This window comes from Bos grunniens, chromosome 9 (genome assembly GCF_055505025.1).
Source record: "Bos grunniens cultivar Pamir isolate PY7600 chromosome 9, Bosgru_T2T1.0, whole genome shotgun sequence".
Taxonomy (NCBI): Eukaryota; Metazoa; Chordata; class Mammalia; order Artiodactyla; family Bovidae; genus Bos; species Bos grunniens.
In genome coordinates, this window is record NC_141173.1 from 49,152,192 (window position 1) to 49,173,626 (window position 21,435).

The 21,435-nt window shown below is 35.9% G+C and overlaps 1 protein-coding gene across 13 annotated transcripts in view; it reads right to left on the reverse strand.

Moving 5' to 3' along the window:
- Positions 1-21,435, reverse strand: part of GRIK2 (glutamate ionotropic receptor kainate type subunit 2) — a 741,992-nt gene that overhangs the window by 326,881 nt on the left and 393,676 nt on the right. The gene's annotated exons all lie outside the window — the stretch shown is intronic.

Sequence of the window (21,435 nt, forward strand, 5' to 3'; positions counted from 1 at the left end):
TTTTGCATTTACAACAGGCTTTGAAATTGTCATGAGTCATATCATTGTATCTACCTTGTTTTCCTAAGTACAGTGAACTTGGCAGAGATTTTGTATACATTTAATTCTTATTCCTTCCTTAAGTTCTAGGTGGTAACACAAAGATATTTTCCTGGTAGTCACCTCCATTGTTGCGTTGTTTTAGTTGCTAAACCGTGTATCACTTTTGAAACCCCATAGACTATAGTCTGCCTGCTTCTCTATCCATGGAATTTTCCAGGCAAGAATACGGGAGTAGGTTATTTCCTTCTCCAGGGGATCTTCCTGACCCAGCGACTGAACCTGTGTCTCCTGCATTGGCAGGAGGATTCTTTACTGCTGAGCCATAAGGGAAGACCACCAGACCCTTTGTGACCCTTTCATATATAGATTCTGATCCTAACCTGGTTACCAAAATAAGTGTTTTGTTCCCTTTACTTGTTTCTCATCTCTGCCCTCCATAAATATGCAGTCCCCTCTCCAGAAAAGCTATTCAGTAATGCAGGGCAGGGATGATAAACAAAGGAAACAAAATACTTATTTTGGTAACCAGGTTAGGGTGGGAATTATCTATTAATAAAAGAGTCACAATTCACTTTTAGTTTAAATTCGTTTCTTCCTTAAGATATGTCATGCTCTCTTCACTGCTGGGATAATTTCTAAGACTTGTTAGCTACACAGACTGAAACTGCATAGAAACACTTGACGAAGTAGCTTGTAAAGAAAGTTGAAAAATGATGAATAGTAATCAATCATCTGCTTTGCATTTCAAAGAAATGATAAGATATGACAGCACTTTGAAGAGGAACATTCAAGTAAATTGCAGTATGTGAGGAGCATAGTTTACTAACACTTCAGAATCCGCTTTGGGCACCCTCCCTTTCCCTCAGTCTTCTTAATATAAGACTTTCCGTCCGTCTTATTCTCTCGAGTGCTGATAGATTCTCTCATTTTTACTCCTTTTTACATGATTCTGTCCCTGCAGTGAATGATCGGTTTTTCTTTTTTTCTTGATGTTCATCTTCCTGTTTTCTTCTTTCTCTCTGTTTTTCTCTCACAATCTCATTTTCACTTGTTTCTTTTCTTGCTTTCAACTCAAAATAAGAATGGAGGGGAAAAAAAGAATGGGGCAAAGGCAGTTGGGACACAAATGCACATATCAAGGTATTAATAACAATTATTATATAATAATTTTTTTGTTGGGTGGTAAAAAGTATCTTTCCGAACTTTTTTTTTTAATGTCACTAGTCACTGTGGGAAAAGAGAATGCTACATAAACATCTGGTGAGGAGGTAAAAGAACTCCCATCAAGACCAACTGACTTTCATTTTGTTGTACAGCAGAAAACAACACAACATTGTACAGTGACTACACTTCAATTTAAAAATAATAATACTAAAATAAAATAATTTTTAAAAAAGATCAACTGAGCTTAAACTTATGAGACCACCTCTGGCTGCCTGACAAGGTAGAACTGAAGTAAGTTTTATATTATGCGTGCTTCTCTGGTAGTGAAGCTGCCTTCAATGCGGGAGACAGGGTTTTGATCCCTGGGTCTTCAAGATACCCTGGAGAAGGAAATGGCAACCCACTCCAGTATTCTTGCCTAGAGAATTGCATGGACAGAGGAGCATGGTGGGCTACAGTCCGTGGGGCATGGGGTCACAAACAGTCACACATGACTGAGTGACTAACACACTTTTTGTTATATTCTTATTTTGTATGTACATATATATATATATACACACACACACACACACACACATACATATAGTCTCAATCTCATTGTTACATACTTGCTAAATGTTTTAACATATTGAGTTTTACTTCCACTTGACTGTTGATTTCTTCACTCTTTGGAGATCAGGAGTTACCAACAGAGACTTCTTCACTGTCTCACAATTACACCTGATATAGTATTTCAGCATATTGCGATCATACAGAAGCAAATAAGTTGTTGTTTCTAATAAAATTAAAAAGAACCTAATACAAGACTTCCTAGTTTATATTTACCTATTAGTTTAGTTCAGTTCAGTCACTCAGTCATGCCTGACTCTTTGTGACACCCTGGATTGCAGCACGCCAGGCTTCCCTGTCCATCACCAAGTCCTTGAGGTTACTCAAACTCATGCCCATCAAGTCGGTGATGCCATCGTCTCATCCTCTGTCATTCCCTTCTCCTCCCACCTTCAATCTTTCCCAGCACCAGGGTATTTTCCAATGTGTCAGTTCTTCACATCAAGTGGCCAAAGTATTGGTGTTTTAGCATCAGTTCTTCCAGTGGCTATTCAGGATTAATTTCCCTTAGGATGGACAGGTTGGATCTCCTTGCTGTCCAAGCGATCTCAAGAGTCTTCTCCAACACCACAGTTCAAAAGCATCAATTCTTCGGCGCTCAGCTTTCTTTACAGTCCAACTCTCACATCCATATATGACTACTGGAAAAACCTTAGCTTTGATGAGACGGACCTTTGTTGGTAAATTAATGTCTCTGCTTTTTAATATCCTGTCTAGGTTGGTCATAGCTTTTCTTCCAAAGAGCAAGCATCTTTTAATTTCATGGCAGCAGTTACCTTCTGCAGTGATTTTGGAGCCCCCCAAAATAAAGTCATGGATGCATGGAGTGTGGATGCATGCATGTACAGATGTGAGAGTTGGACTATATATAAAGAAAGCTGAGTACAGAATTGATGTTTTGAACTGTGGTGTTGGAGAAGACTCTTGACAGTCCCTTGGACAACAAGGAGATCCAACCAGTCCATCCTAAAGGAGATCAGTCCTGGGTGTTCATTGGTGGGACTGATGTTGAAGCTGAAACTCCAATACTTGGCCACCTGATGTGGAGAGCTGACTCATTTGAAAATACCCTGATGCTGGGAAAGATTGAGGGCAGGAGAAGAAGGGGACAACCGAGGATTAGATGTCTGGATGGCATCACCAACACAATGGACATGGGTTTGGGTGGACTCCCAGAGTTGCTGATGGACAGAGAGGCCTGTTGTGCTGTGTTCATGGGGTTGCAAAGAGTCGGACATGACTGTGTGACTGAACTGAACTGAACTGAAAATAAAGGCTGTCACTGTTTTCATTGTTTCCCCCTCTATTTGCCATGAAGTGATGAGACCAAATGCCATGATCTTAGTTTTCTGAATATTGAGCTTTTCACTCTCCTGTTTCACGGTTCATCAAGAGGCTCTTTAGTTTTTCTTTGCTTTCTGCCATAAGGGTGGTGTCATCTGCGTATTTGTGGTCGTTGATATTTCTCCCAGCAATCTTGATTCCAGTTTGTGCTTCATCCAGCCCTGCATGTCTCATGATACGCTCTACATATAAGTTAAATAAGCAGGGTGACATAATATAACCTTGACATGATGTTTTCCCAATTTGGAACGTGAACGTGAAGTCACTCAGTTGTGTCCGACTCTTTGTGACCCCATGGGCAGTAGCCTGCACCAGGCTCCTCCATCCATGGGATTTTCTAGGCAAGAGTACTGGAGTGGGTTGCCATTTCCTTCTCCAAGGAATCTTCCCGACCTAGGGATCGAACCCAGGTCTCCCGCATTGTAGACAGACGCTTTACCATCTGAGCCACCAGGGAAGTCCTAAGTTCCATGTCCAATTATAACTGTTGCTTCTTGACCTGTATACAGATGTCTCAGGAAGCAGGTTAGGTTGACTGGTATTACCATCTCTTGAAGAATTTTTCACAGTTTGTTGTGATCCACACAGTTAAAGGCTTTGGCATAGTCAATAAAACAGAAGTAGATGCTTTTTCTGGAACTCTCTTGCTTTTTGATGATCCAACGGATGTCGGCAATTTGATGTCTGGTTCCTCTGACTTCTCTAAATCCAGCTTGAACATGTGGAAGTTCTCGGTTCATGTACTATCAAAGCCTGGCTATGCGAATTTTGAGCATTACTTTGCTAGCGTATGAGATGATTGCAATTGTGCAGTAGTTTGAACATTCTTTGGCATTGCCTTTCTTTGGTGTTGGAATGAAAACTGACCTTTTCCAGTCCTGTGGCCACTGCTGAGTTTTCCAAATTTGCTGGCATATTGAGTGCAACACCTTAACAGCATCATCTTTTAGGATTTGAAATAGTTCTACTAGAATTCCATCACCTCCACTAGCTTTGTTCAATGTGATGTTTCCTAAGGACCACTTGACTTTGCATTCCAGGATGTTTGGCTCCAGGTGAGTTATCACAGCATCATGGTTATCTGGGTCATGAAGATATTTTTGCATAGTTCTTCTGTGTATTGTTGCCAATTCTTCTTAATATCTTCTGCTTCTGTTAGGTTCATACCATTTCTGTCCTTTATTGTACCCATACTTGCATGATATGTTCCCTATCTCTAATTTTCTTGAAGAGATGTCTCGTCTTTCCCATTTTATTGTTTTCCTCTATTTCTTTGCATTGATCACTGAGGAAGGCTATTATTAGCAGAGCTTCTAACTGACATTTCACTTATTGAAATTTATGCATCTAAAAAAAAACCCTAAGGCTATTTACAAATAACTTGTAAATAATCATGTATATATGAACTTCATAGTCAACTAATTGCAGTTCACATAGCTCATTATTTCTGGTAGTAGAATTGTAATATAGATAATAGCCAGACCTTTCAAAGGTTTTTAAAATACCATTATTATTATCTTAAAAATAAAATATCTATACATTTGAAACTTCTGTTTCTGAACAAATGTTTATTACATAAAACTATTTTTACAATATGAAAAACAGATCATACTACCACATCAAAACCATGCTTCAGTGATCTTTTATGTATGAGAGATATCAGAATTGCTTCCTTTTTTCTCTTTCCACAGTCCTATTTCAGTGATTGGTTAAAATCAGTAGTTCAGAATTTGACAAGTATTTCTCTATTTTTCAATTCTTTGAAATGACAATCAAGAAACAGTATCATAGTTAGTGAACAAAGACATTTATTAAGGTGAAATATTAATCTAGAAAAGTTTATAAACAGGAAATCAATTCCTATATGTATATTACCCAGTCTACTTGGATTAAATAACATAAGTTTTATAATTTTATAATTAGTACTTTCTATACAAGCTCAGTGGAACAATTAACCAAGGAATTTTAACTCTTTCAAAGCAATAAAATTTAATATTGAAGAAAGGCTTTGTATAATTGTGTGGGAATGTGTGTGTGTGTATATGTGCACATATGTATGTATAGACCGAGGCATAAATTAATTGAAAAATTAGAAAAGTGTGAAGAACATACCTCTTTAATTAAATGCATAATCATGGATGCTGGTCCATGTTATTGATGCTAAATAGTTTCTACTTTAATGAGCCATTTAAAATGAAATGGTTGCTTGCAATTAGACATCTGCAATCCAAGGAAAGCAAGCCAACTCTGTAGTCTGGCTGCCAGAATTACAGTACATTCCTCAGCAGGACAATGAAGAAAAAGAATAATTGTAATTATAACATATACATCTTTAATGTTCTGTGGCTAAAAGAATGGGCAAAACAAGGCTCAATATATTTAATTGCTGTTAATAAAGGACTATCACCAAGAGTTGGTTTTAATGTATTCATATTCCATTAGCAGTATTACTACCCAATAGATATAAAGTACCTGTTTTTACATAGGAACTTTCTTAGAAGAAAGGATAATGGACTCTTACATTTTATGAGCTTCTACTTGGGATCACAAAGAAAAGATCAGATAGGTTATGATATTATTGAAGACAAAACATCACTTAAAATATTTGGGTGAATATCAACAGTTATATTTACCATAGATAACTGAGTCAGTTAAAGTAACGCATCTATCTTAATAGTATTAGCAATATTGAGTGCTTACTGGATGTGTTGTTAGCCCCATGTCATAAATGTGGGAACCCAGGCACAAACGGAATGAGTCCACAGAGCTACTATGCATCAGTGGTAGTCAGAATCTAAACCCAGGTCTGACTTTCTTTAAAGTCCATGATTTCAATCACTCTATTAACTTAGTTAACTTAATTTCATTTTTTTTTAAAAAAACAATGCCTGGTGTCAGGGATGTGGATGAAGATCTTTGCTGTGCTGCTTCATTATGAAGACTTGCTAAGACTTGCTAAGCAACTTAACGTTGCTTTCCTATCTAAGCACTGGTTTCCTCAAGTGTCAAATGGAAATACAAATAATATTTCTAATGCAAGGTTGTTTATACAATTCAATGACATAAGGTTTGTGCTGTGTCTAGCACATAATATGTATTCAATGATCTGAACGTTAACCCATGACAGTTCTCTGACTCATATCATTTAACTCTTATACTTGCCATACTTGTGCTAAGTAGAATAATTTCAAATATCTTTGGATTTCAGGTTAAATATTTTTATAATCTCAATTAAATAATTCATGAAATTATTTTTAAACCTAATTCAGCCACATTTGAGAAAGTATCATTTGGCAATTTATTCACAACTGTGTACACATGGGATATTTTATCATTTTTGCTTTAGATATTAGTTTGTTTACAATTCTTACCATTAAAACAACACACACTCACACACACATGCTCCACATGTACATAGATAACTCTCAATTATTTATAGGCTGTAACTTGGGTTTATATTTCTAAGCTATCCATTCTGGGCCTGGAGCCACAGGGCCCTTTTTCTCTATTACCTTCTCACTTCACACTCTTACCTCTTCTCTGCTGCTGCTGCTGCTGCTGCTGCTGCTAAGTTGCTTCAGTACCTCTTCTCTAGCGATGCTTATTTTGTATTCTCTGTACAACTCAATGATAAATGGACTGGGTTCTCACTATAGGGTAGTTACAAGGAATAGCTCTGAAACTGAGCTTTCAAACAGCATTATTTTACTCAGAAAAATAGAAATCAGCCAGACAAATCATTAAAATATGAATGAAGTTGAAAGTGACATGCCTATTGTGTACTGGTCAAGCAAGTGAAGCCAGTGGAGGAGTGGGAAGCTGGACCAGAAGCCGAGGAGGGCCAGGCCAAGCCATTCACATGGAATCATGGCAGACTGACTTTCTTAATAAGGTTTTTACGCACTCCAAGAATTCAGACACGCCACTATTGGGCTTTATTCTTTAAACTGCATTCCCATATCAAATACTTCGTACTATTTTTTATTACCTTTGCATTTTTCGATTCATTGGTGGCTCAAACAGTAAAGAATCTCTCTGCAATGCAGAAGACCCAGGGTTGACCCCTGGGTTAGGAAGATTCCCCTAAAGAAAGGAATGGAAACCCATTCCAGTAGTCTTGCCTGGAGAATTCCATGGACAGAGGAGACTTGTGGGTTCCATGGGGTCACAAAGAGTTGGACACGACTGAATGACTAACACACACTGCATTATTCAGGATTGTATTAGTAGTATTACTTGAAAGATGAAATAATATCCATTCTTCTGTGTTTTTTCCCTAAAGGGCTACCTGTTTCTTTGAATAAATTTAAAAAGCATGTAAATCAGAATTAGTTGTCTCATTGTGTTAAATAAGGCATATCTGGGAAAAATGATGCAGTCACTTACTATATAGCTTAATGCTTGGTATTTAATAGATATTTAAGTAATTGTATATAGCTGAATGAATTCATAAAAATAATATTTACATTTTACCATATATAAGATAATATTTAATCTGAGAAATATAAAATGTCAGATACTAAAAACAAAGATAAAAACAGTTTAAATAAAATATTTTTAAAAATTAATACTTGTGATTGTTTCAAGCAAGTAGCAGCTTTCTGTCTAAACAAGTTGGCAGGCAGGTCAGTAAATATAATAGATTCAAAATATAAAATTACTTTGTCTCCTTTTCTAACTTGGTTCCTATGCTGTGGAAATGTTATAAAAATAAAATTATTAACCATATAGGTTTTCATGTCAAAAAACAAACTTATTGTTTAGTATCATCTATATCTTTTCATTTAAAAAACATGTAATAGGCAAACAATTTGACCAAAGAGAAGACAGTTGTGCACACAAAATGCTAAATATACACAGCACTCAAATAATTTTATAGGCTCTGTATGTTGCATATAATCATTACTTGAAATATTTGACTATATGTTACTTTGGATATATGTTCCAATTTCCATCAATGTAAATTCTTATATCCATTTGTAGGTACTCCAGTCATCAGTGTAACTGTCATAGGTTTGGTTCCTATCCCTCTGCTGCTGCTGCTGCTAAGTCACTTCAGTCGTGTCCAACTCTGTGCAACCCCATAGATGGCAGTCCACCAGCCTCCCCCGTCCCCAGGATTCTCCAGGCAAGAACTCTGGAGTGGGTTGCCATTTCCTTCTCCAATGCATGAAAGTGAAAAGTGAAAGTCAAGTTGCTCAGTCATGTCCGACTCTTTGCGACCCCATGGACTGCAGTCTTCCAGGTTCCTCCTTCCATGGGATTTTCCAGGCAAGAGTACTGGAGTGGGTTGCCACTGCCTTCTCCTCCTATCAAAGCAGGTGATTATAAATGTTCACGCTCCTTCCTGTCACACTTGATTCCTGCTTGTATGCATATCTGAATCACAAATTTTTTTATCAAAACAGAGCTATAACCAATTCATATGTATATTATGCATTCTAGTTTTCTTTAAGCATTTAAAACATGTAGCAATAAGATTATTGATTCACTTTAGTACCTTTCATTAGCTTCTAGAAAAATCACTGCTATAATCTTCTGAATCAACAGACACTATCTTTGCACCAGCAAATCTTGATTTTCTATTAAATGTAGAGGCTAACCAAGCATAGCCACTTTTAATGAGGATTAGATCTTTTTTCTGGACACTGTTTGCATAAGAGGTTATCCAAAACACAAGGATTATTATCCTTCAAATCCTCCTATGAAGAGAAAATTACAATAATTATCTAAGGCATATCTTAGTGTTGTTTTAAAAATCCTGAAAAACTAATGGCTGCATTTAAAATTGACAAGTTGACTTTAAGATTTAGCTTTGCTAATCAAACTTACCAAAAAAGCATTGCTACAAATAAGCCTTAGTGAGAACTCGTTATGTAATCATTATGTAGTTGACATGCAAACCAAAAGCAAATATCATTTACCTTAAGAATGTATGGAATAAATTTTGTTTGCGGGTTGGATAATCAGGTGAGTGCAATATATCCTGTTAAAAAATATAAAAATCAAAACACTTTTTGGACTGTCAGTGACAAGTGCAAGGTGACACTCTCTTGAATTGTGATCAGAGACCTGGGGGGCCTTATAAATATTGAAGGTGAAAGTTGTACATTTAAGAAATAATGATATAACTAAGGTAAACCTGCATTAAAGCCAAAGTTAATCATTGAGTGATTCTTATGATTTTACTACCTGAACAGCAACTTAAAAAGATTCTGCATCTTTTCTCAGATGATTTACTCATGGACATAAAAAAGTCTTCTGTATAGAAATAAGTAAAAATTAATCAAAGCATCCATTGCCTCATAGATGTATAAGGCAAATACAGATAAACGATCACTTCCTACTTCAATTTCCTGAGAAATTTCTTCTAAGTCATTGTCAGTTCAAATTTAGTGGAGGTGGTTTAGATAAAATATTTTAGAAATAGTGATGACTCTAGATTTAACATTTTATGGAATTCCCATGGTACTAAAACCAGATAACCTTCAAAATATGAGCCAATCACTACTCAAAAAATCTTCCTAACAGTGTTTCTTTGGGAAAACCCCACTCTGGGAAAAGTTCAGACCAAATTCACTTTGAAGGGCCACATATTTTAGATATAAGAGCAGCAGCTTAATATATGAACAATTATTATCTATGAAAAGCCTTAAGCCTGGATCATTGTCTCAAAATAGCCATTAGATACATTAAATTTACAGTAAGGTTAAAATAACTTTTATAGAATTTAATGCTAGAAGAGATGGGAGCATAGCAGATATACTAATATACAGAGAAGAAGAAGATAAAGATAAGATAGAACAGGCATGCTCAGTTCACAGGGGTCCTTAATGAGATTATCTATAGGATAAGAAAATGTCAGAGTGGAGAGAAAGGGATGGCTACTTATCATTTCAGCCACCAAATCTGCCACTTCTCTGAGCTCATGTTAATCGGTCACATTACTTACTCTCTCACTTTATTAGATACTGACTTAACTATCTGAAGTGTTTATTCTCTCTCCAGCTAGGCAACAATTTCCAAATATAGGAATTATGTCTTGATCATAGATGTGATGTCAAGTGGTTCAGAGGTAACATAATCTGCCTGCAATGCAGGAGATACAGGAGACATGGATTTGATCCTGGATTGGGAAGATTCCCTGGAGGAGGGAATGGCAACCCCCTCCAGTATTCTTGCCTGGAAAATCCCATGGACAGAAGAGCCTGATGGGCTACAGTCCACAGGGTTGCAAAGAGTCCGACATGACTTAGTTACTGAGCACAACCATTATAACTGTTATATCTCACCCATCCAAATCCACCCAGGCATTTTATGCATCCAATAAATTCCATTATGCCTGGTAAATAAAGATTATACATATGACAAGGGTGATCACATAATTTACCACCTAAACTGAGGCATTTTTTTGAGAATAGTAGAGAACATTATGAACTATTACACTATAATAACTAGGAATTCTAGGACACAACAGAATATATGACCACCTGACCTAAGATAAAGGTGGCTACTCTAACTTATTGAGGGTTACTACAAAGTAAAGACAGTCTAAATAGGACAACAGCTACTGACCTATATGAAGGGTACACATGCTCTCAATTTTTTTCTTCATAAAGGACTGTGCTGTCCTTAACTTCAGTGGGAATGTAACTTGCCAGTAGCAGGACATTTTCTCTACTGAATGACATCTTTAAACTGATTAAACATGACATTGATTCTTCTACTCCTAGAACATATTAAGCACTAAATGATTCTAGAATTGCTTTTAAGCTGTTCCAATTTTCTCTAAGTTGACATTGGCCCAGACTTAGTATTTCTCAAGAGGATCAAAATATTGTAAATGAGTTTTTGCAACAGATATGGTAACGATCTTTATGATTGCTGAAAGTGCCTTCCAAGTGTTTAAACCTGAAACAATTATTGGAATTAAAAATGCTAATTTAACAGAAAATAATAACATGCTCATTTCTATTCTAAAAAAGCAAAGACTACATTGTGAGTAGTTTTAAGTCAGTAATTACCATGTCTTTAGAAGATTACAATTAAATGATACAGGTATTTGAAATGTAATTTAGAAAGTTTTTTAAAGATAATTTATAGTATTAATTTTAAAGTGAATATTCACTGCTTTATTCACTTTCTTCCTATTTTAACTAATTTGACTTTTTCTACTTTATTTTTTTTTCATCTCATTTACCTATTGATAATATACAATATTGTGTTAGTTTCAGGTATTCAACTTCAGATTCTTTTCCTTTATAAGTTATTACAAGATATTGAATATAGTTCCTTTTGCTATACAGTAAATCCTTGTTTATTTTATATATATTGGTGTGTCTCTGTTAATCCCAGACTTCTAATTTATCCGTCTCCCTTCCCTTGACTTTCTCCTTTAAATTTCACCATAACCATTTCTTCTCAAATCAAACCAATTTTCTAATAGTCAGAGTTTTGTCTTTAGTATTTTAAGTGAAAGATTTACTTAAACTATGACACATTAACTCAATTCCCACATGTTTACATCCAACTGGGTAAAGCAATAATTTAAAAAAAAAAAAAAAAAAGAAAGGAATGATGCTGAGAAAGGAGAGAGAATACTGTCAATTTTATCAAAAGTATTTTAACATGTCAGTGGTTTTATAGACACATTTAATAACTGTACAATGTGAAATAAGAAAAAGACAGTGAGAAGTGTTAGAGAGGCTTTTTAATAGCACATAGTAAAATTCTCTATGTATATTTTCTTCATAAATATTAAATTCACTAAGAAGGAAGAAATTTAACTTCTTAACTTAGCTCTCTTATATTGCTCAACATTTAATGTCATATTTTAAATTTATATCTATTAATTATTTATTATAAAAGTACTGTTGAGTTTTTCACATTTCACTGGATTTTATTTACTAATTATTCACTTACTAGTTTAGTTTTTAGCTTCCTGAGCTATAATAAGAAGGAATCACATGGATTGATCACTAGATTTTGCTCTGCTTTAGGATTATGATCTGATAATTATGGATATAACAGTATAGTAAAAAAATCTACAGCCTGGGAGTACAAATATCTTCTTGGAAGCAGGAAGTTGCTAGATATTTCTGAGATAAATACATCTTCAAGATTCTGGTAACTGGCTTACTCAAAAAATGTTGCTAGGCACTTTGCAATCTAGTCTTATTTTTGTGATTTCTAAAATAATTTTCTTAGATGCTACAGTGGAAAATTTTGTCATTTTGCCGATATGACTCATAGTTGAGTGCTAATATGTCTAGAACAGAATGGTAAACACTGTCTCTGTGTGTATATGAAAATTTTACTTTTGCAGTTTACATAGATTTAGTTTCTGTGAAACAATAGACTTGTAAAGAAAAAGATAAATGTTGAATATGAGTCATTTCTTTCTCAGTCTTGGCTGTCTTATTATCCTTTGTACTTGAAGATGACACTGCTGACCCCACTCAAAATAGTGCCTTTGAGTTCTTTTTTCTAAAAGTGACTAGGAATTTAAACTACCTACCCACACTTTCCGTCTTACCTGTAACAAGGCATGACCAAGCACATCTTTTTATAAGTATTTGGTATAAGGATAAAGGTTCTAGATATGATCTCTTTATTATGTGCAAGGTATATGTACCCCTGAGTAAGAAGGTCTGGCCCCTTACAAGACCTAGTAGTAAAAATGAGTGCCTCCCAAAATTATTCTGTACTGATCACATCTTAGATTGCTAGTTCTCACATATTGTTTATTCTCTACTGTCGGTTTTGGCCCCACACTTTCTTGGTATCTGACTCTGAGGTTACCATCCTACTTATTTCTTTGAATTAGGAAACTCCTTTCTCTCCCCCATCTTGTTTCAAAGCATTTCATTTCTTTGGTCCTCAATTTGCCTAACAATAAGTGATTCCAAAAGTAGCTTTTAGAGTAGGCATCCATTCCACCATACACATAGTCCAGGTGAGCTACTTGGTTGAAGAAGAGGAGAAATCTTTTAAATGAAACTAAAGATGAAGTTTGAAACACTGGCCTTGTGATTCATTAACATCATATGTAATTTCCATAGGTATGAGCTGTTACCACATCTAGTCATTTTAACTATTCATATAAATGATATTATCAGTAATAAAAATGGTGAAAAGCATAAAACACAAACAGGTGATGTAGAGTCAAATGCACAACTTGTACTTAGATCTGAAAATAAAAAGAAAATGGAAAAAAAAAAAGGCAAAATTAGCATAGTTCAAATGTAGCCCTCTGTAGGTGAAATAAAGTTGTTGTGTGTGTGTATGTGTGTTTTTAATGGACAAGCTAATAGAAAGATCTACTAAATATAGGTTCTAGTCTAGTTCTGCCGTCGATAAACAGTAAAAGCTTGAGATAGTCACTAATCTCCTTGTACCATAGATGTTTTCTATTTAAAAGAGGAATGCTACTAATTACTATATATCTTTCAGAAATATTCAACATGTAGATAACACCAACAACTATAACATCATCACATTTATTCCTTACTACTAATACTTTTAATGAAGTAAAAACATTACTGACCCCTCCTCTTAATAAGTATACTAAAACAGAAATGGATTCAAATCATATTTTTAGAGATTACCTAGGTTTAATTTTTGTGAAAAAAATAAATCTGAAGAAAATAGTGAGTGAGTGAGTGAAAACTTTGAGTTCCTTGAAAAGCATACAACATAATACTAGACTTTCTTTAAGGCTAGTAAAATAGATGAAAAATGAACGTTTGGTATTAGCCAATATATATGTTACATATAAAAATGTCAGAATTCCATAGCAAGTTACAAAAAGTTAAAGATAGGAAATTAAAATAATGGAAAGGCCAGTGCAAAAAGGCATAATTTATAAAAAGAGGATAAGGAAAACCGAAATGTGGGCAAAGGAAATGAGAACATGCAACAAAAATAAAAGTTTGTTTCTGTGAGGCTGTTGTAAAACCTGCCTTAAAATAAAAGGAGACATTCAAATGTTTGGACAACAAAAAGTGAACCAACAATAAACAAGCTAAATTGTTGAGAGTACCTGTAAATTGAAAGAAACTTCCTGGTTTAAAAAACGACATTATTAAAACTTCTCATTCTGAAAAATAAATGGGCATATTAGATATAATTGCCTTATCCAAATGGTTAATTCTGACTTTTCAATTTTGCTAGTAATTTAAGAAATTACAAGACTTCTTACTAATCAACCTCTACTCAAGTCTTAGCATGAGTGGTATTTTTAAAGCAAAGGAAACTAGAAAGACAGCGCTAAGTTGTGTCTGACTCTTGCAACACATGGACTGTAGTCTGCTAGGCTCCTCTGTCCATGGGATTCTCCAGACAAGAATACTGGAGTGGGTTGCCATTTTCTTCTCCATGGGATCTTCCCAACCCAGGAATCGAACCCAGGTCTCCAGCATTGCAGGCAGATTCTTTACCGACTGAGCCCACATACAATTATAAATTCTTTTTCTTGTGATGAGGACTTTGAAGATCTATTCTCTTAGCAACTTCCAAATATGCAATACAGTATTGCTAACTGCAGTCACCATGCCATATATTATATCCCCAGGGCTTATTCATTTTATAATTGGACGTTTGTATCTTCTGACCATCCTTCATCATTTCACCTCCGCCTCCTGCTACCCCTACCTAGGTGTATAAACAATTTATTTTCTATGTAAGAAATATAAATACTAAGATTGAGCCTTTAGAGATTTTGTAGTACAATCTGAAAATAATTCTTAATGTGACCCCATTTTGTCCAGCAGCAAAATAAGGATGAAAACATAGTTTTGCATTTAATTATATTTTTATTTGTGTGCAAATAGAGCTCAACACATGAGAAGGCAATGGCACCTCACTCCAGTACTCTTGCCTGGAAAATCCCATGGACAGAGGAGCCTGGTGGGCTGCAGTCCATGAGGTCACTAAGAGTGGGACATGACTGAGCAACTTCACTTTCACTTTTCATTTTCAAGCATTGGAGAAGGAAATGGCAACCCACTCCAGTGTTCTTGCCTGGAGAATCCCAGGGACGGGGGAGCCTGGTGGGCTGCCGTCTCTGGGGTCGCACAGAGTTGGACACGACTGAAGCAACTTAGCAGCAGCAGCAGCAGCAGAGTTCAACACACACATGTTCCCTCCCTCTTTTAAAGTTGTTTTACTAGAAGGCCATTTTAAGATTGATTTTTCCATATCTATGCAAATATTAGATGACTAACATTATTATTTTCAAAAGTACATGAAAATAGATATACACTGAGGAAAGTGATATCAGTAAATAAATACAAAGAGTCTAGAATGTTTAGCAGGACAAATACCAATACAGTGGCCCCCAAAAAATACTTTTAAGACCTAGGGCAGAAATACTAGGAATTATTAATAGATAATGCTACAATTGTACATTCTTAAGTCTAATGTAAAATTAGTTGAATAGAATATTTGGTTAAGTTCAGTTCATTCAGTTGTTCAGTGGTGTCCGACTCTTTGCGACCTCATGAATTGCAGCACGCCAGGCCTCCCTGTCCATCACCAACTCCTGGAGTTCACTCAAACTCACGTCCATCGAGTCAGTGATTCCATCCAGCCATCTCATCCTCTGTCGTCCCCTTCTCCTCCTGACCCCAATCCCTTCCAGCATCAGAGTCTTTTCCAATGAGTCAACTCTTTGCATGAGGTGGCCAAAGTACTGAAGTTTCAGCTTTAGCATCATTACTTCCAAAGAACACCCAGGACTGATCTTTAGAATGGACTGGTTGGATCTCCTTGTAGTCCAAGGGACTCTCAAGAGTCTTCTCCAACACCACAGTTCAAAAGCATCAAATCTTCGACGCTCAGCTTTCTTCACAGTCCAACTCTCACATCCATACATGACCACAGGAAAAACCATAGCCTTGACTAGACAGATCTTTGTTGGCAAAGTAATGTTTCTGCTTTTCAATATGCTATCTAGGTTGGTCATAACTTTCCTTCTAAGGAGTAAGCGTCTTTTAATTTCATGGCTGCAATCTCCATCTGCAGTGATTTTGAAGCCCCCAAAAAATACAGTCTGACACTGTTTCCCCATCTATTTCCCATGAAGTGATGGGACTGGATTCCATGATCTTAGTTAATAAGATACAAATTAACTGCCATGCTTAAACAAATGAGGAATTAAGATACTTAGGTATATTCCACCTGTACCCTATGTGACTATAGAACACATAGAAGATATGAGAAAAATAATTAATGGGAAAATGTTTTCAGTGGGAAAATTACCTTAGCTATTTCATATACAAATGGCAGTTTGAGTTGACAAAACATCAACTTTCTTGAGTTGGGTGTGGAGGTGTCAAGCTGGGCCTGTCTCAAAATGATATTGAGAATGCATCCTATACAGTGAGTGTCTTTCCTGCTGCAGCTTCATGGAGTATGAAAGATTCAGGTGGCAAGGGTGGGGAGGGAGGGAGAACAAAGAAAATCATTCTGAGCTACAAGTATTCAGTGAAAACAAAACCAACACAGAAATATCTTGCTTAAAGCAAATCATTGTATTAATTGCATTTGCATTAATTGCACTCAATCTTTCTTTCCTTTTTTCCTTTCCTTTCTTTCTGGACATGTATGAGCTCAAAAATATCATAACAACTTGTGCTTCTTTGTGAAATGAAAATAAAGAGCAGCACTATAACCACAGTGGCTCTAGAAGTAGAGTCAATGGACTATTAAATGGGAAATCATCTGTTTTTCAGATTTTACTTCACCACCATTACATTCCTCCAGTGGGCTGTTATCTGGTAGAGGGAGCCTTAATCGCCTCCTATGCTGGCAGAAAACCTCCATGCATTTAGCACAGCTATTCATATCGTAATGTGCAATCACCTCCACGCAAAAATTCCAACTAAAATATATGCTTTCCCAGCGCAGCACTGACATTAGTGCATCTAACTGCCCACTGAACTCCAAAGACTTAATGTAACTCTATTCCAGCCTGTTGAAGGCTCATTATTTAATCTGGGCTATTTGATGGTTCACAGTTACTTAGTTAATTTTTCCCCATTTTCTTTCTCTTATTGGGTGTTAGTCCCTTGGTGTAAGACATACACAGATATAAGTAAATGATATAAAGTCAAATATTACCACTAGGTCATGTATATGTTTAGCTAGCAATGAAAATACATTTTGTTAACAACTCCTCTGCTCTAGCTGCCATATAGTTTATGGTGAGAAGATATGAAAGCAAAACAACAGCCAGTGGGCCTGGAGAGAATGTGTTTAATACTTTCCCCAAACAGCTGCTATTTGATTCCAGAAATCTGCCATGCAACAAATTAAAACTGCTTGAGACAATATGCAGTCATGAAAAGAAAGGTCTTACAGTATATTGCACATTTCAGAATGCACATTTATTTACACAGCTTGTTAAGAATATATTCAATTGAAAATATTATATATACACATATGTATTTATACTGTTTTGGGAAAGTCTAGAGAAAAAATCATGGAGCTGAGGGAGAAAAGATGGAAATATTGAGAGAAATATATGCTTTATAGATTATTGTTTATATTTTACATGCTTAATCATTATAGATATGCTCATCAATTTGTATTTTCTTTAGAAGTATTGTCTTATTAGACAAATTATATAATTAAATGAGGACTTTAATCACAGCATGAAAATAGATTGTCAGTGTTGAAATTCCTCTCTTGGTTGAGGATTGTGTATCAGACTTGGCATCAAATCTTTGCTTCTAAACACTATAAAAGGACAAACTCGAATTACCTCTCTGGGCCTCAGTAACTTATTTAACATGGTGAACTGGATCATCTCAAAGTCCCCTCCTGTTACAAAACAGTAGAACTCTCCACTGGCAGTATGATCTAGGAAGGACTTTTCTCAATACACTGGGAGAGGCACAGCACAGGGGAGGGAAGGATGGCCATGGTTGGAAAATGAAACTCACAATCTTTTCTCCTTCTTCACAAAAATTTTTAGCTTGGAGATAATTTGTAATACTTCTGTGTTTTCAATTGTTCTCAGAATTCAGGAATTGTATTCAGGAATAGTAAAAAGACTACTTAACATTTAATTTAAGACTTGTATGTCTGACCTTTTCTCTGATGTGTGATATTTTCACTATTATCTATAGAAATGCTTATAATAAAATTGTTCTTCTAATTTCTATGGTAAACGTGAATCTGACAATTGTTTTCTAGCTGTTTTACAGTGCATTCTCCCTCCCCATATGTATCATAATATCTTAGAAAATTACAAACAAGATTTCTCTTTATTTTTCTTAAAGAGCACACAGAATAAGATAAGTGAATTTGCCAACAGGAGAGTTGAGCCTTGCTGGAATATTCATTAATATCAGTTTGCAGTTGTTTTTATTTTGTCTTAATGAATGAAACATAAAGTAAACACTGTAAATCCAAAAAAGAATTGAGTGGTCCATACAAGATAACAATACCTCATAAAACAATATGGGCAAGAGGATAAATAAGCCATGAGTAATGCATTATTAAGAATGGCTAATATAAGTTTATATAACATTATATGAGTTATAGAAACCAGATATTTATGAACCTGTATAGCACAGTTTAACAAAGACTAAAGTCTTTCCCCAGATATATACAGTATTTTGCTAAATCCATATCCCAGTTTTTAAGGATTATTATGGATTTAAAGTATGATTATGAATATCAGTTGATTTATTTTCAATGATAAATTTAAATTTGTATTATTTATTCATATATTTCATATCCTAAAGGAAATCAATCCTGAATATTTACTAAAAGAACTGAGGCAGAAGCTGAAGTTCCAATACTTGACCACCTGATGAGAAAGAGCCAATTCATTGGAAAAGACCCTGAAGCTGGGAAAGATTGAAGGCAAAGGAGAAGGGAAGGGGTTGGCAGAGGATGAGATGGTTAGATAGCATCACTAACTCAATGGACATGAATTTGAAAAAACTCCGGGAGATAGTGAAGGACAGGGAAACCTGGCATGCTGCCATCCATGGGGTCACAAAGAGTCTAACATGACTTAGTGACTGAACAACAACAACAAATTCACATATTTAAATATTCAATACAAATGTACCAAATTCTTCTTTAGTATCAAATACTGAAGATAACAACATTCAGGCAAATGCTTCAGTACCATTATGGAAGGAAGCTATATAAACACACACACACACACACACACATTCACACACACACACACTCCTCGCTCCTAAACTCACTAAACATATATAAGAACAGAGTTTTATCCTATTGTGTTAAAAACAAAACAATAGGCCCAAAATGGAGTCACTTATGCTAAGTCCCACCACACCACATTGAGGCTTAATTACAGTTTTGACTCTTCCAGAAAACAAATCTTAAACCAGTGAATCAGGAATTGCCTGATCAGCACTAGTTAGGTAATCTGCTTAACAGGTTCCTGCCACTCCCTAATAGAAAGTGAATGAAAATTGAAAGTTAGTCACTCTGACTGTGTGGACCTATGGACAGAAGAGCCTGGAGGGCAAGAAGAGCCTGGCAGCAATTCTCCAGGCAAGAACACTGGAGTGGATTGCCAGTCCCTCCCTTCTCCAGGGTAATCTTCCCCACCCAGGGATCAAATCCAGGTCTCCTGCATTGCAGGCAGATTCTTTACCTTCTGAGCCACCAGGGAAGCCTTCTAAGGGAAAGCCATAACCAAACTGTCATTTTGCCTAGTATAACTTTCTTGTTCCTGCTCCCTTCTGCCTACAGAAGTCTTTCATTTTGTACAGCTCCTCACATCTCCTTTCTATCTGCTACATTGGATGCTGCCCAATTCAAACTGATTTCTGCTCAAATAAACTACTGAAAATGTTAACACACCTCAATTTCTCTTTTAACAAGTTTTGTTGTGATAAGTTACCTTTCTTCTAAGGAAAGTCCTTGTAATACACTTAAGGAATCATTTTTTTCCTAATTAAAAGCACACAGGTTTTGAATCTTTACAGTTTGTAATTTAAGCTTGAATATATCCATTTCCAATGTATGATATGTCAGTGTTAACACTCAGCAGTATGAGTGGAAACTGAACTCAGTTAGTATTAAAGTTTTATTTTACTTTTAAAAAATGTTACCATTAGGAAAAGGATGAAAGATGAAAGGCAGTTTACTTTCCCATGAAGGTTTGTCAGCCATTATGCTTATATTTTCTCATCTCATCTTACCCTCTTGTCTTTTCTTCTCTGCTTTCATTGTGTGCTCCCACTCACGACTCCTTTTTCTATACCTCTTTTACAAGGCTTGCTAAACCAGAAACACCCCTAGAACAAATCCAAACACTTTCCATTCTTCTTTCAAAAATCCATTTCCTCCACAAAGCTACTTAATTAGATGGAAGTAAAGTGCTAATTTGCTAAGGGGAAAGATCATTTGCATATCAATTTACACACTTTTCTCCAAGTATTTATAATTAGAGAGCAATCAACAAGCTTTTGAAGGCTGATAGAAAGGGGAAAATGATTCCTGTGGAGATTTAGGAGGCAGTAAAATACAGAGAGGAAAGGGCACCGGAGAAGAAGCCAGATGTCCTCATGTTGAGCAATTAATTTAACCTTTTGGAATCTCAATTTTTCAGCTATAAAATGGGAATAATTGTGCCTACTTTAAATGTTTCATAGGCTATGAGTATTAACTTTAATATGCATGAGGGCCCCAGTACAAAAGCATTGCCTCTCCATAGGTTGTCAGTAGAATCCATAAGTCCATTTTTTTAACCTGCTTTCTCACATTGCTTTCTCTGCAAATAGGAACTCATGTATCTACCCTAGGGAAGGTTGGATATTTAAACAAGACCAAAATATTTTAAATATCAGGAATATAATAAGTAATCAATGAATAGGAATTTATGGCTACTATTTTGGTTCCATACGGTGACTCAGATGGTAAAGAATCTGGCTACAATGCAGGAAACCTGGGTTCAATCCCTGGGTCTAGGAAGATGCCCTGGAACCCATTCCAGTATTCTTGCCTGGAGAACCCCATGGACAGAGGAGCCTGGAGGGCCACAGTCTATGGGGTCACAAAGAATCCGACATGATTGAGCAACTAACACTTCATAGTATTTCAATGACTTTCTAAATCATTCAGAATATCAGAACTTCTAAACTTACCTTGGCTATTGCCCTTTCCATTATTGTCTATCTCTCCTCCCTCTGCTGAAGGGAAACAACTATTTGAACTCAGATGTATTCTTTGTCACCGCCCCCAAATGATCTCTTTACATTATTCCCTTCTCCCCTTCACTATTAA